Source organism: Eptesicus fuscus, chromosome 1 (genome assembly GCF_027574615.1).
Source record: "Eptesicus fuscus isolate TK198812 chromosome 1, DD_ASM_mEF_20220401, whole genome shotgun sequence".
NCBI classification, from domain to species: Eukaryota; Metazoa; Chordata; class Mammalia; order Chiroptera; family Vespertilionidae; genus Eptesicus; species Eptesicus fuscus.
The window spans coordinates 51433694-51461035 of record NC_072473.1 but is presented as its reverse complement, the minus strand read 5'-3'; the positions used below and the strand labels follow the sequence as shown (position 1 = coordinate 51461035).

The following is a 27342-nucleotide window of genomic DNA, read 5'->3' as shown; positions in this document are numbered from 1 at the left end:
CTGTGAAAGGGGGCAGGGCAGGCCAAGGGACCCCCGCCAGTGCACGAATTTTCATGCACTGGGCCTCTTGTCATGAAATAAAAAGAGAGGACTCAAATAAATAAAATTAGAAACAAAAGCAGAGAAGTAACCAGACAACACAGAAATACAAAGGATTGTAAGGAAATACTATGAACAACAATATGCCAACAAGCTGGACAATGTGGATGAAATGGGCAAATTCCTAGAAAAATACAGTCTCTCAAAACTGAATCAGGAAGAATCAGAAAATCTAAATAGGCCAATAAAAACGGATGAAATAGGAGCAGTAATAAAAACAACTCCCAGAAAACCAAAGGCCAGGTCTGGACTGCTATACAAGGGAGTTTTACGAAACAATCAAAGAAGAACTAACACCGATACCCCTCGAACTATTTCAAAAGATCCAAGAGGAAGGAACACTTCCAACCTCTTTTTATGAGGCCAGCATTACCCTAATTCCAAAACCAGACACATAAACTACAAAGAAAGAGAATTACAGACCAATATCCCTGATGAACATAGATGCTAAAATCCTCAACAAAATATTAGCAGATCAGATCCAGCAATATATTAAAAAGATCATACACCATGACCAAGTGGGATTTATTCCAGGAATACAAGGTTGGTACAATATTCACAAATCAATAAATGTGACACATTACATAAAAATATTGAAAGAAAAAAATCACATGATCACATCAATAGACACAGAAGATGCATTTGACAAAATGCAACTCCCATTTATGATAAAACCTCTCAGAAAAGTGGGAATAGAGAGAGCATATTTCAACATGATAAAGGCCATATATGACAAACCTACAGCCAATATCATACTCAATGGGCAAAAACTAAATCCATTTCCTCTAAGAAAAGGAACAAGACAGGGTTGTCCACTTTCACCATTCTTATTCAAGATAGTACTGGAAGTCCTAGCCACAGCAATCAGACAAGAAGAAGAAATAAAAGGCATCCAAATTGGAAAGGAGGAAGTAAAACTCTCACTATTCGCAGATGACATGATATTGTACACAGAAAACCCTAAAGACTCCACCAAAAAACTACTAGATTTAATAAATGAATTTGGCAATGTAGCAAGATACAAAATCAACACCCAAAAATCTATGGCTTTTTTATTCACCAAGAATGAATTCTCAGAAGGAGAAACTAAACAAACAATCCCATTTACCATTGCAACAAAAAAATTAAGACACTTAGGAATAAATTTAACCAAGAAGGTAAAAGACTTGTACTCAGAAAACTACAGGACCTTGAAAAAAGATAGAAGAAAATATATACAAGTGGAAGAATATACTGTGTTCATGGATTGGTAGAATCAACATCATTAAAATGTCCATACTACCCAAAGCAATTTATAGATTCAACGTACTCCCCATTAAAATACCAACAGCATATTTCACAGACCTAGAACTAAGTCACCAAAAATTTATATGGAATAAAAAAAATAAAAAAAAGATCCTGAGTAACCACAGCAATCTTAAGAAAGAAGAACAAAGTTGGGAATCACAATACCAGATTTAAAGTTATACTACAAAGCCACCATAATCAAACAGCCTGGTACTGTCACAAGAATAGGCATATAGATCAATGGAACAGAACAGAGAACCCCAGAAATCAACCCAAGTCATTACACTCAATTAATATTTGACAAAGGCGGCAAGAGCATACAATAGAGTCAAGACAGTCTCTTCAATAATGGTTTTGGGGAAATTGGACAGATACATGTAAAAAAATGAAAATAGGCCACCAACTTACACCATACACAAGAATAAACTCCAATGGATAAGAGTTAAATGTAAGTCATGAAACCATTAAAATGCTAAAAGAAACCATAGGCAGAAAAATCTCAGACATCTCTCATACCAATATGTTTACAGGTAACCTAATGTTTGGGAGAACATATTTGGCAATGACACATCTGATAAAGGGTTAATAACCAAAATATATAAGGAACTATATAATAGAAGGAAGACAAACAATCCAGTTTAAAAATGGGCAAAAGAGCTAAATAGATACTTCTCCAAAGTGGGCATACCATCGGCCAAGTGACATATGAAAAAATGCTCAAAGTCACTGATAATCAGAGAGATGCAATTTGAAATGACACTGAAATATCACTTCACACTGGTGCAGCCATTACAGAAAACAGTATGGAGTTTCCTAAAAAAATTAAATATGGAACTGTCATTTGACCCAGTGATCCCACTTGTAGGAATAGATTCTAAGAAACCCGAAATACCAATTAGAAAGAATGTATGCACCCCTATGTCATAGTAGCACAATTTACCATAGCTAAGATTTGGAAACAGCCCTAGTGCCCATCAGCAGATGAGTGGATTAAAAAACCATGGTACATCTACACATGGAATACTATGTTTCTGTAAAAAAGATGGAATTCTTACCATTTGCAACAGTATGGATGGAACTGGAGAGCATTATGCTAAGTGAAATAAGCCAGTCAGAGAAAGATAAATATCACATGATCTCACTCATTTGTGGAATATAATAAACAACATAAACTGATGAACAAAAACAGATCCAGAGACAGAGAAGCATCGATCAGACCATCAAACCTCAGAGGGAAGGTAGGGGAGGGTGGGGGTAAGGGGGAGAGATCAACCAAAGGACTTGTATGCATGCATATAAGGCTATCCAATGGACACAGATACCAGGGGGGTGAGGGCAGAGTGGGGGTTGGGGGGGCAATAGGGGGATAAGGACACATATGTAATACCTAAATCAATGAAGAAAAAAAAAAGCTGTGGTACATTTATACCATGGAATACTATGTAGCAGTAAAAAAGAAGAATCTCTTACCCCTTGAGATAGCATGGAGGGACCTGGAGAATATTATGCTAAGTGAAATAAGTCAGTCAGAGAAAGACAAGTATCACATAATCTCACACATATGTGGAATCTAATGAACAAAATAAACGGATGAACAGAGTGGATCCAGAGTCATTGAAGCATGGAACAGAGTGTGTGTAGAATCTTGGAGGGAAGACACCGGAGGGTGGGTCGGTGGGAGGCATTCAACCAAGGACCTTGTATGCATATATGCATGGCCCATGGACACAGATGAGGCCATGCCCATATGGGGTGTTGAGGGCCTGGGGTGGGGTTGGGGGCTGGTTGGAGGGGGTCAATTGGAGGGTAAAGCGGCCATATGTAATACTTTCAACAATAAACATTTATTAAATTAACAAATAGAAAAAAACATCATTTCTGTTTGGAAATAGATGGGATGCTATCCACAGTCCACACATCTGAATTATGAACACACTGTGCCAGGTGTCACAAAATGCTTTATTTGGCCAGCTGGAGACACTGATTTCACACAGAGGAGTGCATTGCTTCCTACAGGAACAATGCCTCTGTATATAGTCAACAAATCTTTAGTAAAAAGCCTTCTCCACAGAAAAAAAAAGGAAGACACAAGTGAACCAGGGGAGGGATGGTTCTGTGACTGTTTATGGAGGGAAGACTTATTGGAGACAAAGGGAATGTCTGCAACCTTTCCAGCAGAGGCAGTTGGGGACTGAGAGAAGCAGTCACAAGTCATTCTGGAATAAAGGGGATTGGGCAGTCATTCTAAACCTTTGGTAACTAGATTGCTATTCCCCCAAAATGCACAACCTCCTGTTTGTAAAGCATCATCACATTTCCCTGTCACCAACAATAACATCTGTTTTTGAAAAGTAAGGGTCATGGTAACATTTTAAATCTATATATCTCACCTTTCTAGGTAACTTATCCAGCATTTTATACTATCCAGAATTAGCAAATAACCTACAAGACAGACAAAAATATACATCCTAAGGATGACCAAGCACTCAGACTTATGCTCTTTACTCATAAAAACATATAACATAACATTAGGATTAGGTTCTCATAAGAGGATCCCCTACGTCATCATTTAATGTAAACTTATTCTTAAAATTTTTTCTAAAAGTAACAAACATATTTATCTAGTTTTCAATGGCACAACTGATTAAGAGTAGCGGAGCTGCCAATTACATCAAGTAGTAACAGCTATCAGTGATGAAAGAGGTTAAAGAACTATAAAAAGCAGATATGAAATTTTAAAAGCATAGCAGTCTGGGGACATTCAGTGTAGGGGCAAACAATCCTATTCATATCAAATGTCCTCAGTAGAACAACTGTAGTAAAGCAAAGCAAAAAAAAAATGAGGTTCATAATGATGGCAAAACTCTAAACTTGTCCTGATTTTGTCATCTGGTAATATTAACCTAATAGCTCCAAGTAGAAGGCCTTCTTGAGGTGGTGTGATACAGAGGGGAGAAGGGGGGATGCACAAGGCACTTACTAGTTATATGGCTTTGGATGTATCAGTTAATTACTAAGCCTCGGATTTTTTTATTTGTAAAATGTGGATATTTACTACTTCCCTCATGGAACTGTCATGATGACAAAATAAAGTACTGTATGTAAAAGCTCTTTATCTATATATATAAAGGCCTAAGCGACTGAATGACTGAACGACTGGTTGACCAGTCGCTATGACGCGCACTGACCACCAGGGGGCAGATGCTTTATACAGGAGCTTTCCCTGGTGGTCAGTGTGCTCCCACAGCCAGCCTCCCGTGGCCCCCCATCCCCTGGCCAGCCAGCCAACCTCCCACGGCCCCTCCCCGTGGCCTGCCAACCTCCCGTGGTCCCTTCCATCAGCCGGGTGGTCTGATGACCCCAATCGGGGTTGTAGGCCAACTTTCTGCGGCCCATCCCCCCAGCCGGCCAGCCCTGATCGACCCCTCCCCTTAGCTGGCTGGCCCTGAGCGGCCCCTCCCCCTGGCTGGCCAGCCAACCTCCCATGGCCCCTCCCCCTGCAGGCCAACCTCCTGCCGCCCCAATCAGCCCTAATCGCTGGAGAGGCCGAGGGACCCCACCTGTGCAAGAATTCGTGCACCGGGCCTCTAGTTAAGTATAAGGTGCTAACTAAATAACTGGTAGCTTTCCACTTTCATCATTCTACTTTCTCCAAAATCCTATCTAATGAAAGAGTAATATGCAAATTGACCATCACTCCAACACACAAGATGGCTGCCCCCATGTGGTCAAAGATGGCTGCCCCCATGTGGACACAAGATGGCTGCCACAAGATGGCCAGCAGGGGAGGGCAGTTGGGAGGGACCAGGACTGCAAGGGAGGGCAGTTGGGGGCGATCAAGCCTGCAGGGGAGGGCAGTTGGGGTGACCAGGCTGGTAGAGGAAGGAAGTTGGGGTCAACTGGGCCTGCAGGGAAGGGAAGTTGGGGGGACCCAGGCCTGCAGGGGAGAGTAGTTGGGGGAGACCAGGACTGCAGGGGAGGGCAGTTGGGTGGGACCAGGCCTGCAGGGGAGGGCAGTTGGGGGGGACCAGGCCTTCAGGGGAGGGGAGTTAGGGGTGACCAGGCTGGCAGGGGAGGGCAGTTAGGGGCAATAGGGCTGGCAGGGGAGCAGTTAGGCATCAATCAGGCTGGCAGGGGAGTGGTTATGGGGTGATCAGGCTGGCAGGCAGAAGCAGTTAGGGGCAATCAGGAGGGCAGGCAGGAAAGCAGTTGGGAACCAGCAGTCCTGGATTGTTAGAGGGATGTCCGACTGCCCGTTTAGGCCTGATCCTACCGTGATCGGTCCTAAATGGGCAGTCGGACATACCTTGAGGGGTCCCAGATTGGAGAGGGTTCAGGCTGGGCTGAGAGACACACACCCCCATGCATGAATTTTGTGCACCGGGCCTCTAGTATGATTATAAGTATCCACAATGGTTATCTTACCTTTTTCCTACCTGTCTGTGCTTTCTAATTTAACACATCTCTCTCCATCTTATATTTGCAAGGGATTATGGTAGCATTACTCTAAGTAGACCTGAATTCTACAGGCATTCTTGACTCTTCCCTTTCCATTCTTATCTAAGCAGTGACTTTCTTCATCTTCCTAACCCCTCTTATAGATTTTCTTTTCTTTACATTCCCTCTGATACATCCTTGTCCAGGCCATTTTAGCTCATCTCTAACTGGTTTCCCCAAATCTAGTTTCCCCTCACTCATTCAAGCTTTCCTGTACCTGCTCTAAATACAGCTTTGTGTACATCATTCCCTGGATCAAAAGCTTTCGCTGACTTCCCAGTGCCCTTGGGATAAATCCAAACTCACCAAACTGGCATTTATAAAAAACCATGGGAGGAATTTCTCACAGGTCTCAAGAAAAATCTGTGCTTCTTCTGAGAAATTGGTTCCTTTAACCTTATGGACACCTGCAAATCTTGTAATATTTCCCTCCTTGATCTGTCTGCTAAGATACTCAGAGTCAAACTTAGGGCATAACCACAAAGTCCCAAATGCTGTTTACTTAACCTGGTCTCATTTTAGTTTCTTACATTTATTTTCCTTCACACTCATTTCTCTGCCAATTTATTAATAGTTATTGCATTAATTTCTCAATAAACCAAATCAAATCCTTGTTACAATGAGGCAGATTTTAAAATTATATTTTGAGACTAAAGAAAATACATGACTATGTGAACAGAGATGGAAGAGAGGCTGGGTAGCAAGAGAGGGGGCAGGAATGAGGGTGAGAATGAAGATCTTCACTCATGTGAAGATGAGTATTAGTTCAACTATAAGGAAAGTAGAGAGAGCCCTTTGGGGAAATCAGCTAACATGGAAAACAAATGAAGCATTTATAAAAAAAAATCTGTTCCAGCCGAAACCGGTTTGGCTCAGTGGATAGAGCGTCGGTCTGCGGGCTTAAAGGTCCCAGGTTCGATTCTGGTCAAGGGCATGTACATTGGTTGCGGGCACATCCCCGGTGGGGGGTGTGCAGGAGGCAGCTGGTCGATGTATCCCTCTCATGGATGTTTCTAGCTCTCTATCCCTCTCCCTTTCTCTCTGTGAAAAATCAATAAAATATATTATTTTTAAAAAAATCTGTTCGATAGACAACATCTATGAAAATACGAAGTTCTAATGTTAACCTTTTGTCTTAAAATATTTTACAAAACAAAAATTTAATGAAAGAAATCAAAGCTAAGCAGAATATGATAATGACTTACATTTATATTGCTTTGCTACTTACAAAGCCCTGTTATGTACAGTAAGTATCTCATTGGAACCAGTCTGGGCTATATTTTCTCTGTTGTAGAAGCCATTCATACTGGCAAGAAGCTGTTAAAAGCAGCTTTCTCCAGATCTGGGTCTTTAAAGATGTGGTATTTGCTGTAATAGAGAGTCATATGGTATGTCGTTTGCTGCCATTGCTAAATCCCCGTCTGCTGGCATTTCCCCTTGTTCTCTAAATCACCAAGCTCTACCATGCCAATGTCAGTCTGATCCCTTTACCTGTTCTTATGTTGAGCCTCTTTTCAGACACAGGATCCCAACCTTCCCTCTTCCCTACCCCCTAGCCTCCAAAGAACAGCCTTCAACTTCTTTGCACACCTGAGCCACTCCCTCACCAACTTCCCTTTCCAAGAATGCACTTGTTTTTGAAGCATTTCAGCTATGAAGACCACCCACCATGGGGCTCACTTATTGTTCTCTTTTCATATTGTATGGCACCAACTTGTGTCTTTAGATTGCAAGCTCCTCAGAAAAAGGATTTTCTTCTTTGTTTAGTGCAATCAACCTATTATAAAGCACTGTGTATACTTATAGACTATTACTAATGCGGTTCTTCCTGGGTTTCACTGGAATTAGCCATTGAGTCATGTGATTTCACTTGGGCATCATTTTCCTTCCCCTGAATTATTTTGGGCCCTCTTCCAGGTGTTTTTAAAGTAAAAATGAGCACTTCCTGTTTTCAAGAGTACTGTCAGCTACACATTTTAATGTACATGCTTCATCCTGCTTTATTTTATTTCTTACAGATAACAGTATCAAATTAAATACCTTCCAAGAGGCTGCTCCAAAAGTAAACACAAAGCCATTTTTCTTCAGGCTAATCTACAGATAATCTTATTCACTCCTGCTCTACAGAAAAAATGACACTGGTCCACTTGGAAATGAGTATATTCCAGCTACCATTAGTTACAATGCTGGATCAGGGGAACAATGCTGGTTAAGTAAATAAAGTCATTGTTTTCCCCTGAATAGAAAATCCCATTCTTCAATTAATGCAAATATTTAATGACTGGAGTAAACTTTAAAAATCATAATGTATAATAAGATAAACAGATCAGACAGTACATTAATTCTTATGTGAAACCAGGAGTCAAATATAATGCAAAATCCCCAACATCAGCAATCAGTCTCATTAAGTATCAATATAGAAAGAAAAAGACATGGACTCTATCTTTTTTGCAAAATTTTCTCTTTAAGTTTATACTTAAACATTTACTAAAAAAAATAATTTGTTGAATATAAATCCATTCCCAGGTCTAAGAAACAGTGAAAAGCCCAAATGTGGGCAATGGAAGATGGAAAAGCAAGCACACTAGGATAACCATAAACAGTAATTGTCAAACTAGCTCTTTCTAGACATAGAGGTAACACCTTGACACTGAATTTTCTCTCTCTAGGAAAACTTGCTCTATGTCATAAGAGCATTTCATCTAAAATCCCTATTTTGTCCAATTTATGGGCAATAGTCTTACTCCCTACCTCACTGGAACTTTGGGCTTATGCTCAATTATCTGGATGAATCACAATGCCTAACCCTTGCTCTTTGTGTATAGAGATGAAAATGTACACCTTCTAAACACTGCACCTGGTATTTTCACGTAGTTTTAAAGTTCCAAAGAAAAGCATATGGTAGTAGTAGAAATGGAAGAATAGACACATGAGTTATTTGTGAGCTTGTTTGGAGGTTCTAGCAGGGGAGCGCAGCTACTCGTATACCCTTGACCGAAGACCGGTCCTCTCCTCTTGGGGGAAGGTTGTCCTCTTCAACCGAGTGCGCAGCTTCGGGAGGGACGCACATGGATCGGTGAGGGAGGAGGGGGACACCCGCCTAGCCAGCCAGATCAGCCGAATCAACCCTGGCGATCAATGGGGTGACAGATGTCGCAGCCAGATCGCCCTCACATCCGACACATGAGTTATTTGTGTATCCAAAGTACAATTCAGTATAAACCCTACTTCTGAGTGACACACAACCAAAATGAGGCAAATTGCTTTAGAATGATGACTCCTTAGCCAAAATATGCCATTATGATCATATCTGTAGCCACATAAAAAATGAATTCCATAGAGAGACTGAGCCCATACAGAGACATTTGCACCAAGTATGTCAAACTCATACTTCCATCAATACCTGGCAATGCAAACATACCAGGACAGGTAGATTCCACCACCACTGCCCCTCAGTGAACATTTCAGAGGTGTGTGGCCAATAGAAATTAAAATATGATGCGACATGTAAAGTCCAGATTATTAAAATTTGGATTATTTAAATAATATCTCGACACAATATCTACAATAGCTTTATCATGAAAGTTCAGCTTTATGTTCACCACTAGAGGCCCAGTGCATGAAATTCGTGCAGGTGGAGGTGTGTGTCCCTCAGCTCAGCCTGCACCCTCTCCAATCTGGAACCCCTCGAGGGATATCTGACTGCCCGTTTAGGCCCAATTCCACATCTCACTGCCCGTTTAGGCACTGGCAGTCGGACATCCCTCTCACAATCCAGGACTGCTGGCTCCCAACTGCTCACCTGCCTGCCTGCCTGATTGCCCCTAACCGCTTCTGCCTGCAGGCCTGATCACTCCTTAACCACTCCCTGCCAGCCTGATCGATGCCTAACTGCTCCCCTGCTGGCCCGATTGCCCCTAATTGCCCATCCCTGGCAGCCCGGTCACCCCTAACTGCCCTCCCTTGCCGGCCTGGTCACCCCAAACTGCCCTCCCCTGCAGGCCTTGTCCCCCCCAACTGCCCTCCCCTGCAGGCCTCGTCCTTCCCAACTGCCCTCCCTTGCCAGCCTGGTCACCCCTAACTGCCCTCCCCTGCAGGCCATCTTGTGGCAGCCATCTTGTGTCCACATGGGTGCGGCCATCTTTGACCAGATGGGGGCGGGCCATCTTGTGTGTTGGAGTGATGGTCAATTTGTATATTACCTCTTTATTATATAGGATGCTTTGCAGTATCCCTCCAGGCAGAATTAAATAAGTAAGATGTTCTTCCTGTTGAATATGCTGCTGTTAAGCAACTAACATAGTATCTGCTGGAATGGAGGTAGAGTATCTTTTCAGTTAAGGAAAAAGAGGTATGCACTACAATAAGTCTTTAATGAAACCAGATGAAAACCTTCTACCTCCTAAAAGAGATACACGGGATTAAGATAATTTAACATTAACTACTTGGGATCATACAATTAACACTATGAAAAAAGGAGAGATTTCAACCAATGCTCATTTGGAATTAAGTTGGCTAAACAAATGTTAACTATGAGTTATCAGACTTGACCACTCAAGATTGGTCAGTACGCCCTTTAGTTACTAAATTACTTGCAGCATACCCTTTAATTACTAAAAAACAAAACAAAAAACAAACATAGCTTAACGAGTTTCCTCTTAGTCCAGCAGGAGCTACCAGGATTTTCTTATGGGCTGCATTCAGAAAAATGAGAAAATCAAAAGGACCTTGAGACTAACAAACACTGGGAAAAAGAAACGGTTAACATTAAACATGTTAAATACTGGTTAAAAATTTATTACTAATTGATCTTCTCTCAACCAACCCTTCTGTTTCTTTGGTTTGATAAGAAATTTATTTTATAATTGCTGTATTGCTAGAAATCACATTCCCAACCCATAGGACCAGAAAATAAGAGAACTCGCCTCATGCTGTTAATGGTGAATTAGTAAGTGACCACAACATAGAAGTAATGAGGAAAGGTTATAAAAGCAAACCTCTCACACCTCTTCTCCAGTTTTATCCTCTACCCCTCACAAAGCAGACACAAAAATAGACATTTATATTATAAACTAACTGTTACTGAATCAGGGCCAGGAAGGAAAAAAACACACATGTCTGCTTGTATAGGTTTGTAGTAAAGTAGTTAGTGCAAGAAAGCACAATCACTACTAGTATAGAACCTCCAAGAGGGATTTGAAATATCTTTGTTTTTGTAATGGGATTTTACTTGAATAAAAGGAAAAATGTCCTGACAATGAAAGTCCAAAACATAGAAATGACTTAGAAGGTGGTTACAAAATTTCATTCCCAAAGGCCCTTTAAAAATAACATATTCATCTTTCTAGAAAGGTTTAGGTAGAGTTGAGCCTAGAGGGAGGAAGATGAATGAGACCTCTCCAAACCCATGCTGCCCTATAACTCTAAAATGGGCCTCAATTCTGCTACATTCTGCAGATGGGATAAGCTGCTCAGAATTACTAACCCAATCCACCCACTGTTGTGGACTTTCACCATTTGATGCTTACAAAGCACTACCTGGTAGTTTCACTAACATATAAAGAATCCTATATAATAAAAGGATAATATGCAAATTGACCCTAACGGCGGAATGACCAGGAACAATCAGTTGCTATGATGCACACTGACCACCAGGAAGCAGATGCTCAATGCAGGAGCTGCCCCCTGGTGATCAGTGCACTCCCACAGGGGGAGCTCCGCTCAGCCACAAGCCTCCCCCACCTCCTCTGCAGTGCTAAGGATGTCCGGGGAGCGGGCCTAAGCCGGCAGGTGGACATCCCCCGAGGGCTCCCGGGCTGCCATAGGGATGTCTGACAGCCAGCTTAGGCCCAATCCTCCGGGGAGCGGGCCTAAGCCAGCAGGACATCTCCCGAGGGGTCCCAGACTGCGAGAGGGCACAGGCCAGGCTGAGGGACCCCCCAAGTGCATGAATTTTCATGCACCGGACCTCTAGTGTAAATATAAATCTTTTGGATGGCAATACTTGAGAAAAAGTGGGAGGGAGGAGAAAATGTACTGATTAATAAGAAAAAAATACACATTACATATGAACAAAGAGTTTAGAGTCACTTCTTTAAGAAAAAGGCAAACTATAAGAGAAAGATTTTTTTACTTCTCCTAAAAAAATCCCAGTGAGATAGTTTCTAAAAGGACACATTGAGAGTCATATTTAACTTTGGAAAAACAGTGGTTTTCAGGGACTAATATCCTATTAGACTGTATGTCAACGGGGAGTTAGTTATCTATAGTACTTGTATATAGTTTAATGTTCTTAGAGAACCTGTCTCTGAGCCTCAAGAGGTCTATATCAGCTCCTGTCCTGCAGCTAGGAAAAGACTTATCAAGTCATAAAGGATATCTCTGTTCCTACTTCTAAACCTATGTCTCAACTCCCAGTCAATTAGTTTCTCTGTTCTGCCTACTCTTTCCAATGACCTCTTATTCTGGACCAGTCTTAACATCCTTTGATTAGCCTCCTATCCAAGTGCTTATTTATTTTACCTTATTTAACAAACACTAATATGGATACTGCTTTAAGCACTACCTTATGAGGGAGGTTCTATTATCCTCATTTTATAGATGATAAAAACTTAGACTTAGAGAAGGTTAATTAACTGACCCAAGACCACACTGTAAGTAAGTGGTGGAGCAGAGATTAGAACTCAGGCAGTTCAAGAGTCCATGCTTTTAGCCATTATACTGTGCTCTGCTCACAAAGGACACAGTCAAATGATGGCTATTGGTTTATTGATTATCATAAAGATTCTCTGCTTTTCATATTAAAAATTGTAGTAACATTAAAGCTACAAGTCTTTAAAGGCAACCAGCATCACCAATCCTAACTTTCTCTACACTTACAACATATCACGTGACAAACCTTCTTACCACATTCCTTAGTAATAAAGTTTTGCACATTCCTGAGGGATGGGCAAATCACCCAATCAATTCTCTTTTACAAGCAGAAGAGTGTGGTTTCATTTCCAAAGACATCTATTAGAGGTTTAACTGATATACCTCTTGATCCTATTATCCCGAGGGCTAAAATCAAGGTACATATCTTGATTTTATGTCTCACAATGAAAGCAATAAGAAACACCAAACCCATCCCCTCAAATCCTGGAACTCCAGGTTTGTCCATTCTCTCCTAGGCCAGGCAGGATCTCTTCTGTATTTGTTAACTGCACTAAGCAGCTTCCCACCTTCAGTCTCCAAGGAGCTACTCCTCCATACCAGCATGGCAGCAGTTGAATGCTGCCAGTCTCATTGGACTTTTTCCTTTTCCAAATCACTGTCTTATCTGCTAGTCCTAACCACCATCCTCCCAACATTCTATTTTTGAGCTACTCAGTTACTAAAACTAGAAACAGACTAATTCTTTCCTTTCCTCTACCTTCACATCCAATCTGTCAGCAAGCCCTGTTCACTCTATTTTAAAATTACAACCCAATCCTTCCACTTTTCTCATACTCTCTTGTTACCATCTTAATTCAAGACCACATTATCTCTCTGTTGGAAAAAAACAGTTGTCTCTTAACTAGTCTCCCTGCTTCTACTCTTGACCTCCTATCATCCATTGTCCGCTCTACAGACAGTAATTTTGTTAAAATACAAAGTGTTCAATTGTACCAGTACTCCTTAAAATCTTCCAAAGGCTTCCCATTGCACTAAAAGTACTAAAAGAAAAATCCCTTACCATGGCCTATAAATCCAACTCTGAGTGATCTGGCCTCTGCTGACCTCTTACAACATTCATGTTTTCCCTTGGTAAAAAAAAAAAAAAAAAAAAAAAAAAAAAGCCAAACTCTTCCTAATCTCAGGGCTTTTGAACTCACTTTTTCCTTTACCTGTAACATCCTTTCTCCTCTGGCTCTTCATGTGGCTATATCCATCTCAGCTATAAGGCTCAGTTTAAATGTTACCTCCTCAGAGAGGCCTTCTAACCATCCAATAATAAGTATTCTTTACCACTTGTCTTACCACCCTGTTGATTTCCTCCTTCATATTTATTATATACTAGAGGTCCAGTGCACGAATTCATGCACCTTGAAAGGAACTGTGGGCCACGAGGTTGTGGTGGGCACAGAGGCGGGTCTTGGCCAATCTTTCGCGCCCCCACCTGGCCCCTCCTGCAGCAGCCCCTGGTCCCCTGTCTGCTGGCAGCCCTGCTCCTGTTGCAACCATTCCCACGTTCTGACGGTACTGGCCCACTCACACCCATGAGCTGACAGCACTGGCCCCACTGATGGTGTTGGCAGCAGGTGCAAGCAGTGATTTCGGCGCCGGCTGCAGGTGCAAGGGAGGCTGGTGCCAGCAGTAGGTGTGAGTGGGGCCAGCGCTGGGCACCGGCAGCAGGTGTGAGCTCCAGGCGGGACCACGGTACATGGGAGCAAAGAATTTTCAGTAACCACCAGAGGTTCGCACCAATGACAGCAACCAGCATCCTGCCTTGGTCTGGCGTCCTGCTCACCTGCTCTACCATCCTGCTGCGGCTGACGCCCACCATGTTCCATGCTCTGCCACCTGCTGCCAATGCCCGCCATGTTCTGCACGCGCCCCCTGGTGGTCAGCGCATGTCATAGCGATCAGTTGTTTGGTTGTTCCGCTGTTCAGTCTATTTGCATATTAGGGTTTTTTATATATATACTAGAGTCCTGGTGCACGAAATTCGTACACGGGTTGGGTCCCTAGTCCTGGCAGGTGATCAGGGCCGATCAGGGTCATGCTGATCAGGTCCTGAAGGCCCCGGTGGGGTGGGGAGAGGAGGTGATGGTGGCCGGGCCGGGTGCAGAAGGGACACCAGATGCTGACGCTGCCCTCAGAGCCCTGCCACCCCACTGTTTCCCGCCTCCCCCCTCTCCTTCCCTCAGTGGTGTGCCACCACCGGGGGCCTGCTGGCTGGAGAGAGGGGTGGGGTGAGGGGCCAGGGAAGGTTTCCATCCCCAGTTTGGAATGTGCAGGAGGCAGCCAATCAATGATTCTCTATCATCATTGATGTTTCTATCTCTATTTCCCTCTCCGAAATCAATCAAATATAACTGAGTGGTCATATTATTATGATCTTTGAACCCATAATAATCTGGCCACTCAGTGTATATCCTATATAATAAAAGGCTAATATGCAAATTGTCCCCTCGACCAGGAGTTCGACCAGCAGGCAGGCCAGCCAACCGCCCACGTCCCCTCCCCTGGCCAGGCTGGCTGGACCCCACCCATGCACGAATTCATGCACCAGGCCTCTAATACACACACACACACACACACACACACACACACACACACACACACACACACTGAGTGGCCAGATTATTATGATCTCTGAACACATAACAATCTGGCCACCCAGTGTATATTTTTAAAATGCAAGGTTTTTAGAGGAAGAAAGGTAAGGCAAGGGAGCTATTGACAGGGGGTGACAGGTGAGTAGTGGCAGTGGGTGGAGCAGGGCACTGAGGGCTGAGGAACAGGCGGTAATGACTGAGAATGTCTGTGACAGTGACACCGAGCATGTGTTGGGGCCATAGCTGGAATCAGTCATCCCCAAGAGGTTTTGATTCTGGATGAGAAGAGAAACATGGAGATCAGCAGGCCTTTCTTAGCCTAGAAGGTGAAGTGGGAGGCAGGAGCGGGCTGCCCTGCTTCCCTACAAATGTAAACATGCAGTGTAACTGCACATGGATGTCAGTCACATGGCCAAATCAATGCCCAGCCAGCGCTGGTGGCTGTGTCCTGCCACTCTCTGGCTGTGCTGCAGCACTATTGGCTGGAGGGGCAAAGCCACGCCCCCAAGCTCACATAGTATGCGAAGGGGCAGGCAGGAAGCCATAAGCTGGAAGCCAGAGCTGATGTGGTGTGGTGATATTGGCCAGGGAGGCCGAAGCCACACCCCCAAGCGTACATAGTCTAGGAAGGGGTTGGGAGGAAGCCAGTAGCTGGAAGTAGCTGCACATCACTGGTGAGTCCCTGCTAGCCCCAGAGCATCAGCCAGGCCAGGCAGGGCCTGGGGAGATCTTTCCCTTCTGGAGCCGTTCTTCCCAGGGTGGCAGCGTTGGCCATTTTTTTTCAATATTTTTTATTGGAAAGCAATCTCTAGGCTTGAGGTTCCTGGAATCCCTGGGCCATAGCATGTGCCTCCAGGCCTCACTGCGCCCCCCTCGCCCTTCTCCTGGGTTGAGTGTCTGGCCCCTGGTGGTAATTGCAGTTGTTATGCCCTTAGGGCTTTTATTATATAGGATGACATTTTCTTAGCTGTTTTTGAAATTTGTTATCCCTGCTAGGGCTGTAAGCTCTAGGATGGTAGCTAGTATGTCTATTCATAATATCTCCAGTGCCTAGATTTTTAGAACATATTTTTGGAAGTGAGGAAATAACTGCTCCTTACAGCACATGGAGGAAGCCCGTGCTAGTGTTTGACCTCTTAATGAATCCTAAGGTTGCCTCTTTCGATTGCTACATCGATTTCCTTCCCACTTGGGGCCACAGCAATACCAAGTATTTATTTTCATTCCATTTCTAGAGGCCATGAAAATATGGCCCACCTCTATTCCCACCACTCAGAGGCTAGTGACTCTCTTCAACTTCTTTGTCTGATGCTAAGAAGAGGGAGAGAAACCCTCTATTACCTGAGAAAGCCTTCATCTTTCCTTATCTGCATCCCCTTGCAGAAATTAAGACTGTTCTCTTTTCACTTTAAAACACTTCTGCTTCTACTCTAAGTCAGATTTTATATGCTCAAGACTCCAATTTAAACCCTCTTTTTTAAAATGAAAAAGAGCATATTGGAAATTACAGATGTTCTCTCTATGGGCTAAAAAAAATAAATGAAATCATAATAAAGGTCTGAAGAAATCGATCCTTTCCCTTAATAAAATTACACCCAAGTCTCCAAGAAGACACAATAGAAGAAAACCATATGTAGGAGAATAGAAGTTTTGGTTGGAAGGGTGGCTAAACTTCAGAGCTCTGAACTGTAATCTCTATGTAGAAACTTTCCCTAAATTATCAACCTTAGAAGATCTGGGTGTGATTTCACTAATGGAGCAGGCCAGTTTCCATAAAAGGCCTACTTGCAACATTTCCATGGCAACCTGGAGCAAACATGACTTCTTGCTTTTTGTTTGCATAAAAGACAGGTAGCTACAATGCAAACCATAGAGAGTAAAAACGAAGGGGGAAGGAGGGAGGGAGAGAAGGAGAGGAGATAGAGAATGAGAAAGAAAATGAGAGACAAAAAAAGAGAGAATATGAGCAAGAGATGATAGAAAACAAGAGAGAATGAGAGAGGGGAAGGAAGGGTGAAAGAGGATTGGAATAGAGGATCTTGGTTATCAAAATTTAGCTTTTATGACTACATGTTTCTGGGGTGCTCAATATTTTAGAACACTGATGAGATAAGTCAACTCCATTAAAGAGGCTTTTGGTATTTTATTTGTGGGGTCTCTTCCTTCTTAATGAGCAAAGAAAAGACTGCTTTGATGCACCAGAGCACAGGAGAGCCAAAGTAAAAATAAAAATTAAAGCTCGAAGCAAGCGATGTATTTGTTTTCCCTTTGTGATAGCTCTGATTAAAGATTAGTTAATGGAAGGCAGAATCATTAGCTGGCAAGATCACCAATCTCAAATAGTATTAACTACAAGAACCACTGCTCTGATCTATTACTGCAGTGGCTTCCAAACCTTCCACCAAAAGTTCTTTTATTCTATTCCCCCCTCCCCAAAGAACCCCATTTCTGAAAGGTTTAATCTCCTAGACAAATGTCAATTATTAATTAACCATTCTTTAAATTTTATTAATTAAAGACGTATCATAAATTGTGATCAAGATGAGATGATGAGTATTATCTTAAGTTGATAGAATTCCAAGGTAAAGGATAGAAACTGGATATGTTAATTAGTATGTGAGAACTTCGCAAAGACCCCCATCACTGTCCTTCACAGACTCCAGGTGGATTAAATGTGATTTAAAAATTACACATAGTTCTCCATTGGAAAAAAAGTAAGTGATGAAGTAATATACTTTTCTGTCCATTGAAAAATAATACAAGTGGGCTGACGTAGAAGAGGGTAAAGGGGAATAAATGGTGATGGAAGGAGACTTGACACAACACAATATACGGATGATGTGCTATAGAATTATACACCTGAAACCTATATAATTTTATTAACCAATATCACCTCAATAAATTCAATTAAAAATCAATTAAAAAAAGAAAAACAATAAAGAAATCCAAAGCAGAGATGAAGAGGAGCTAGTTGCAGGTTTGGTAAATATCTGGACACCACTTTAGGCAGAGTGAGAGGAAAACATGCGCTCTAGAGTAGGCACACCTGGGGGGTGAATGCAAAATTCTACAAGAACATATCATTTTCATTTAAAATGAAAAAGAGCATATTGGAAATTACAGAATATCTCAGCTTGTGCCTTTAAGCAAAGTATTAAGTTTCAAGTTCTTTAACTGAAAATGGGGATGGTATCACCTACTTTAAAGCACCATTATGAAGATCAGATGAGAAGTATATAAAGCACCTAGCAGCACTAACCATCCTGCCCTGCACTCTTATTACTCTACACCAGTGATTTTCAACCTTTCTCAGCTCATGGTACACATAAACTAATTATTAAAATACCGCAGCACACCAAAAAATATATTTTTTGCTGATCCGACAAAAATAGGTCTACTTTTGATTCATTCACACCAGATGGCTATTGTTGTGTTGGCTATTATCATTTTTAATTTGACAATCTAAGGGAAAAGAGGTCAGTGCCCCTGACTAAACATTCAGGCATTGCATGTTTTAAAAATTCTTGTGACATACCAGTTGAAAATTGCTGCTCTAAACCACAGTGTCTTTTTGCTTAGTCTGTAATATCCTCTTTTCTTGAAGATCACCTGCTGGCTGATAAAACCAGTGGGTGGATACCATTTAGGGGTCCAGGCCATAATACTTCTCTAGTTTCTTATATTTTTTCACCAAACTGTCATCTAACATGCAACCTTTAATTACCTGTTTTCTCTGTTAATCTTCTAGGTACAAAGATATGCTGGAGTATCCTTATAACATCACCTTTAAGAGTTCATGCAGCAGAGCCAATTAGAGAGCACTGCTATGACTAAAGAAATATTACAGTAATTATTACAATGATAAACTTTATGGGAGGCACAGGGCTTCAGAGTCAACAAACTCATCCAGAATTCCATATCTACCTCTGGCTTGCTATGTAATCTTGGAAAAGATGCTTCATCTTTTTGAGTTTTAGTTTCCTACTCTGTTAAATTGGAATATAATACCTACTTCCAAATGTGTCTATAAGGATTAAATGAGGTAATACATATAAAGGGCATAGCACAATGCTTGGCATACAAATGTTTAATAACAGATTGCCAGTTTTATTATAATATCACCTTGACATATACTGAAGAATAAAACACCAATGCACTATTTTCCTGAAAGACAAGGAAGGCTTTGAGGTCTCAAATCAGGGTATCTAAGTCAACAGAAGACATCCACTTGTTTTCTTCATGAGATATTATTGGTACCACATCACTTGTGCCCAGATAAGTAATTTAGCTTCTCTTGTACCACCAAAAGAAGATTCTGGGAACATTATGTAAAAATCTCTAAATCTGGTATTGCATAAAATGTCTCCATCTCACGTAGTACAAAGATTAAGTTCATTGATTCAGACCAGATGGAAATGCAACACATTTCCAACATTAGCCACCTTAACTATTTCCAGATCTTTATAAAATAGAAATATGCCATGGATATTCTGCTAATGCCTGGCTGGGTCTTGGACACATTCACCTACCTAGGGTGAATTATACTAAGACGTTTTGTGGGAAGTAAAAACTATACCTCAGCTTTTTTTAATCACACAATTTTATAGATGTACCAACACCAATTCCACTTGGATGGTGGTAGAAGAGGGCATTAGTTACAGAAAAGCCAAGTAATGTCATAGTGTGGCACCAAGAGCACTTAATGGAATGCAGAGACTGACTTTTCATGTAATCTTAGCCTAAGGAATCAGTGGTATAGGTCTTACTTTGTGTGCAAAGGAAGGTGATCTTTTCTAGCTCTAAAAGTCTACCATCTTTTTAAAAAAATATATTTTATTGATTTTTTGCAGAGAGGAAGGGAGATGGATAGAGAGCTAGAAACATCGATGAGAGAGAAACATCGACCAGCTGCCTCCTGCACACCCCCTACCGGGGATGTGCCCGCAACCAATGTACATGCCCTTGACTGGAATCGAACCTGGGACCTTTCAGTCTGCAGACTGACGCTCTATCCACTGAGCCAAACCGGTTTCAGCAGTCTACCATCTTAACTCTTTAAATTAATATAAATAAACAAAATCGTGTGGGTAGGATCTCTAGGCCTAGCCTCATGCAATCAGGGCCATCTTCTGCCAGTTTGCCAGTCCCCAGGCTGAACGCCACCTCTGCTGTCGGGCTCCCAGGCCGTTGGGATCACCAGCTCATCCCTGACTACTCGAGGGTTCAGGCCTACAGGAAAGTGGATGATGACGACTTCACTTCCATTCGCGTGCACCGGGCCAGCCGCTGATGGAACGCTCTGTTCTCTCGGGCTGCTTACATGGGCGCCGCTGCTGCTGCCACTGCTGCTGCCACTGCTGCTGGGGCTTGAGGCGCTGACAGAAGCTTCGGGGCATGCCTGCGACCTACCCTCCCCAGTGTGAGCGGCCCCGAGCAGGCAGTGTGTTCCTTCAGTGGCCAGCGTGGCGCACGTGAATAGAGGTGAAGTCACTAGTGCCTGCTTTCCCATAGGCCTGAGCCCCAGAGCAGCGGGGGATGAACTAGTGATTCCAATGGCCTGACAGCCAGCCCAGTCCTCCTGCCACCCACCCCGATTCCCCCATTCGCCATTGCTGATCCATTGGAGCCTGTGGCCTGGGGGCAGGGACCAAGAGGTCAGCCGTTCAGCCTGCTCGCCAGTCCCTCCCCCAACTGCTGCTCGCAGGCTGGGGGGGAGGGACCCAGATGTGGTCAATGCCACCTCATGGTGACCGGTCATTTGATTGTCCTGGTCATCATGGACAATAGCTTTTTATATATATAGATAGATGAGAGCTGATACATACAAAAAATCAACTGCTATATATTGTCAACTAGAAGCCCAGTGCATGAATTCGTGCACAGGTGGGGTCCCCAGGGGGGTGGAGGTGGGACCGGGACATGATCAGCCCTCCGAGTGGGTGGTGGGATGCCCTTGCTGGCCCAGGATCAAGATCCAACCTTCTGACATTTGTGCTGGTTGTTGGGAGCCACCTGGGGGTCGCTTTTATATCCTTCCTTGCAGAGCATCTAGGGAGGGGAATCGGCGGCAGTGCCCAAGGCCGACTTCCAGGAGGCTGGCAGCACTGTCGGGATTGTGCCAGCAGTGCTGGTCTGTCGGTGCTTGGCTCGTTCTCCGGAGATTGAACCTGCAGGACTACTGAGGAAGTGAGTGGCTGCTGCCAGGCTTGTGGGCTGCTGGGACAGGTTGGTCAGCTGAGCGGTGCTCCCACTGTGGGAGCGCACTGACCACCAGGGGGCAACTCCTGCATTGAGCATCTGCCCCCTGGTGGTCAGTGCATGTCATAGAGACCGGTCGACAGGTCATTCTGTTCATTACGGTCATTCAGTCACTTAGGCTTTTATATATACTAGAGGCCCGGTGCATGAAATTCGTGCAGCGGGAAGGTCCCACAGCCTGGCCTGCACCCTCTTGCAATCTGGGACCCCTCGGGAGATGTCTGACTGCCGATTTAGGCCCTATCCCACAGGGATCCCTGCAGGATTGGACCTAAACCAGCAGTCGGACATCCCTCTTGCAATCCAGGACCACTGGATCCTAACTGCTCACCTGCCTGCCTCATCGCCCCTAACCACTCGCCTGCCTGCCTGATTGCCCCTAGCCACTTTGCCTGCCTGCTTGATCACCCCTAACCACTCACTTGCCTGCCTGATCGCCCCTAACTGCCTCTGCCTCCCTGTCTGATTGCCCCTAACCACTCACCTGCCTTCCTGATCACCCCTAACTGCCTCTACCTGCCGGATGATTGCCCATAACCACTCACTTGCCTACCTGATCTCCCCTAACCGCCTCTGCCTTGGCCCCCACCGCTGCAGCTTCGTCTGGGCAGTTGGGGGTGAACAGGCTGGCAGGTGGGGCAGTTAGGGGTTACCAGGCTGGCAGAGGGGGGCAGTTGGGGGCAACCAGGGCGGCAGGGGGCAGTTGGCAGTGATTAGGCTGGCAGAGGGGCAGTGAGGGGCAACTAGGCTGGTAGGGCGCAGTTGGGGGTGACCAGGCTGGCAGGGGGGGCAGTTAGGGGCAACCAGGCTGGCTGGGAGGGGGAAGTTTGGGGTGACCTGGCTGGCAGTGGGGGAAGTTAGGGGTGACCAGGCCGGCAGGGGGGGCAGTTAGGGACGATCAGGCTGGCAGGGGGGGAGCAGTTAGGGGCGACCAGGCAGGCAGGTGAGCAATTAGGAGCCAGTGGTCCCGGATTGTGAGAGGGATGTCCAACTGCCAGTTTAGGCCCGATCCCTGGGACATCCCCCAAGGGGTCCTGGATTGGAGAGGGTGCAGGCTGGGCTGAGGGGAACCCCCGCTGTGCAAATTCCATGCACTGGGCCTCTAGTGTAAAATAAAGATACTAGTAGTAATGGTGGTGGTGGTGATAATGAGAGTGATGGTGGTAGTAGTAGTAGGTAGAACTTATCCAACTTCCTATCGACCATATCCTATTAGAAACATTCAAGTATTAACTCATTTAATCCTCATAACACTAGAAGGGAGGTACTCTTATTATTTCTACTTTGTAGAAAGGGAAGATGAGGCAAAGTGAATTGACTTGCTTTAACCACTGGAGGCATAATTCAAACCTAGAGTTTCAGCTCTTAATCATTGGTTACTTAATTGCTTTCAGCTCTTAATCACTGGTTACTTAATCCTACAAAGGAAATTAGCAGAAAAGCACTAAACCAGAAATTTTGCACATGGCCAAGATGGACTAAAAGGGACCAGATTTACCCTCCTTTCTTAAACAACCAGAAAATGTAATTAAAGAAAATTTTTTAGACAACATGTAGCACAGGATTGTGATCTCCCAAAAGAAATATAAACAGGGTAAGTGAAATTATTGCCCAGTTTATTGTGTGGAGGCAGTTTTCAAGCCACAGTGCAAGGAGAGGCAGTTCAAACAGAGCTCAGTAGTCTCACAGAGCTGAAGAGGCAGAGATTGGAGTTCAGAGGGGCCAATGAGGTTTGAAATTATGGAGGAGAGTACAGTAAACAAGGGAGCTGCACAGAGTTTAAGATCCAAAGAGCTACAAAGAGGTGAGCCTTTGGCTGATTACCAAATTTGCATATGCATGAGATGGAGCTATTCAAAGATGGGCATAAAACCTTTAGAAAGGAATAGGGATGGGGAAATGACTTTTAAAATAGTGGCATAAGGAGCTCAACAGATTTTCAAACAAGTTAAAGAACCATATTAGGTGAAAATATTTTTAAAAGGGAACAATTACTAAAATTCTCTGGAAATTATCAAAAGTTTACATAGCAAATGAAGAAACATCTCTTCAAGAACATCTTCTAAATTTTGGTAAGAGTAATGAGGGCATGTAAGATGTGATCCATCCCCTACCACCATCCCCACTTTGAGCTCCCCAGCTTAATGTGACAGAAACTCTTCTCTGTCAGTTGTAGCCAACAAACTCTACTCTGTCCTCTAGTTGACAACGTAGGATTACAGTGCCATGTGGGGTTCTGTATGGTGCCCACATTGATGATCCCCCAACCCTGTGATTCAGAAGCTTTAATTTGGGTGGGCATGGCTGAAAGCTCAGGGACCCTTTTCCTCTACCCAGCTACCACTTGTAGGGCCAAAGCTCTACTCTAGGCATGGGAGGCCAACAATACTGGGCCTTAAATGCCCTAATCTCAGCTAACTTATGAGATTCCACACCAGAAGAGGAAAATCAAGAAGTTCAGAAACTACCACTTGCACCCAGCACACCATGAATAAAGCAGGGATATAACTGATTGAAAAGTAGGCCACTGTCTCAACCTCTAGCTCTGGAGTGGTGGTGAAGACTTTTTCCCCAGGAGCGCAAAAAGGCCATAAGGATAGAAGACTGCATAGAGGAATCCTAGGAGTTATGCAGCCCTCTGTCCTTACTTTATTTGGAACAGAGCATGAGGAAGTTCAAGGTTCAGAGCACTGCAGAAAAAATGGAGATTTTGGTGGTGAGCACTTAGAAGAGGCTGGTTGCTCCATGACAGCAAACCATACATCAGCTCGAAGCATAACAGAGAGAACCAGGGAAAGATACAGCCTTTCGGGTCAGAATAAATCTTAGTCACTAGTCTCAAAACTATACCTGCAAAGAAGCCTGAATTTAATTGTATTAGATGGAGAAATTTATGACCCAGCACATTAAAAAAAAAACACAAAAAACAAAAAACAATAAAACAACCAGATGGCAACTAACAGCAGTAACAGCTGACTATGATACCTGTAGAGACAGGCACCTTAACAGAAAGATCAGGGAAATAGACAGTGAAATAGGGCCCTGCTAACTATGCACATACCAAACTTTGTGCCCTCTGAGGAGACATCAGAGATTTCACAATGTGAGGAAAATAGATTTTAATGAACTAGTATACAAATAAATAAACAACAAAAATCCCTGGAAGGGGAGGGCTGTCATCAGTATTCATAATGCTACAATATATCATCTAAAACATCCAGTTTTCAACAAAATAATTATAAGACATGCAAAGAAATAGTAAAGTGTAACTCATACACAGGAACAAAAGAGTAGGCAATAGAAACTATATTTGAAAGGGCCCATACATTGGATTCAGTAAATAAAGTATGCAAAGCAAACAGTATAAATATGTTTTAATATAAATTAAGAGATATATATTATTTTTAAAGAGAACCAAATGAAAATTCTAGAGTTGAAAAAATACAATAATTGAAGTGAAAATTTCACTAGAGGAGTCAATACTAGATTTGACAGGCAGAAGAATCATTACACTTTAAGAAAAATCAACATATTATATAACCCAAAGAACAGAGAGAATGAAGAAAAACAGAGCCTCAGAGCAATTCAGGGCTCAAATAAATACAGCAACATATGTAACAGAGTAACAGAAGAAGAGGAAACAGAAAAGGGCAGGAAAATTAGAAGTAATGGCTAAAAACTTCCCAAATTTGGTGAGAAACATTTACCTACTAGTACACATATAAGATTTTCAATAAACTTTAAGTGAGATATAAAGTTAAGGAGATCCAAATATATATATATGGATTTAAATACATTTTTAAAAAATATATTTTATTGATTTTTACAGGGAGGAAGGGAGAGGGAGAGAGAGCTAGAAATGTCGATGAGAGAGAAACATCGACCAGCTGCCTCCTGCACACCCCCCACCGGGGATGCGCCAGCAACCAAGGTACATGCCCTTGACCAGAATCGAACCCGGGACCCTCCAGTCCGAAGGCCGACGCTCCATCCACTGAGCCAAACCGGTTTTGGCTTAAATACATTTTTATTGATTTTTAGAGAGAGGGGAAGGAAGAGACAGAAACATTGATGAGAGAGAAACATCAACCAGCTGGCACCTGCATGCCCCCCACTAGGGACTGAGCCCACAACCTGAGCATGTGCCCTGACTTGGAATCGAACTGGCAACCTCTTGGTTCATGGGTTGCCCATCAGAGGGAGGAGACTGACGGCGGTGGCGGGGGAGGGCAGGGCTGGTCAGTGGGCAGCACCAGGCTGCCAGCTAAGGCAGGTGCCAGGGGGCTGCCCCCCCCCATCACTCCACCTACCGGTCTGTGCACTGGGCCTCTAGTTAAGTTAATAAAATTATGAACTGGATTATGATAAATTAAGATGTATATGGTAAGTCCTATAGCAACAATTAGGAATGTAACTCAAACAAATGTAGTGAAAAATAATAAACGTAATTAAAATGTTACACTAGAAAATATTCATTTAATGCAAAAGAAATCATCAAAGTACATATAGAGGGGAAAAAAGACACAAAACAGAAAACCAGAAGTAAAGTGACAGATGTAAATCCAACTACATCAATAACATTAAATATGAATGGTTTAAACAATCCAATCAAAAGTCAGAGGTTGTCATACTGTATTAAAAAACACAATTCAGCTAAATGCTGTCTAGCAGACATATACTTTAGATTGAAACATATAAATTGGTTGAAAGTAAAAGAATGAAAAAAGACATATCATGAAATAGCAACCATAAGAAAAGTGAAGTGGCCTTACTAATCCTCCTATATAATAAAGAGGTAATATTCAAATTGACCATCACTCCAACACACAAGATGGCCGCCCCCATGTGGTCAAAGATGGCCACCGCCATGTGGATACAAGATGGCTGCCACAAGATGGCCTGCAGGGGAGGGCAGTTGGGAGGGACCAAGGCTGGCAGGGGAGGGCAGTTGGGAGGGACCAAGCCAGCAGGGGAGGGCAGTTAGGGGTGAACAGGCCAGCAGGGGAGGGCAGTTGAGAGGGACAAGGCCTGCAGGGGAGGGCAGTTTGGGGCGACCAGGCTTGCAGGGAAGGACAGTTAGGGGCAACCAGGCTGGCAGGGGAGGGTAGTTAGGGGCAATCGGGCCAGCAGGGGAGCAGTTAGGCATTGATCACCCTGGCAGGGGAGTGGTTAGGGGGTGATCAGGCTGGCAGGCAGAAGCGGTTAGGGGCAATCAGGCAGGGAGGCAGGCGAGTGGTTGGGAGCCAGCAGTCCTGGATTGTGAGAGGGATGTTCGACTGCCCGTTTAGGCCCTATCCCACCAGGATCAGGCCTAAATGGGCAGTCGGACATCCCTCGAGGGGTCCCAGATTGGAGAGGTTTCAGGCTGGGCTGAGGAACACACACACACACACACACACACACACACACACACACACACCGTGCACGAATTTCGTTCATTGGGCCTCTAGTATTAAATATTTACTAATAAAACAGTTACATTATATAACAATGAAAGGGTCAATCCATCAGAAAGGAATAACAATTATAAACCATGTATATAGCTAACAACAAAGCCCTAAAGTACTTGAAGCAAAATTTGACAGAATTGAAGGAAGTAATAGGCAATTCAACAATAATAGCTGGTGACTTCAACACCCCATTTTCAATAATGATTAAAACAACTAGGGCCCTAGCTGGTTTGGCTCAGTGGATAGAGTGTCAGCCTGCGGACAGAAGGGTTCTGGGCTCAATTCTGGTCAAGGGTACATGCCTGGGTTGTGGGCTTGATCTCCAGTAAGGGGTGAGCAGGAGGCAACCAATCAATGATTCTCATCATTTATGTTTCTATCTCTCTCTCCCTCTCACTTCCTCTCTGAAATCAATAAAAATATATTTAAATAAAAAAAACTAGGCAAAACAA

At 43.4% G+C, this 27342-nt stretch overlaps 1 protein-coding gene across 6 annotated transcripts in view; it reads right to left on the bottom strand.

Moving 5' to 3' along the window:
- Window positions 1-27342, bottom strand: part of EDA (ectodysplasin A) — a 609993-nt gene that overhangs the window by 356730 nt on the left and 225921 nt on the right. The gene's annotated exons all lie outside the window — the stretch shown is intronic.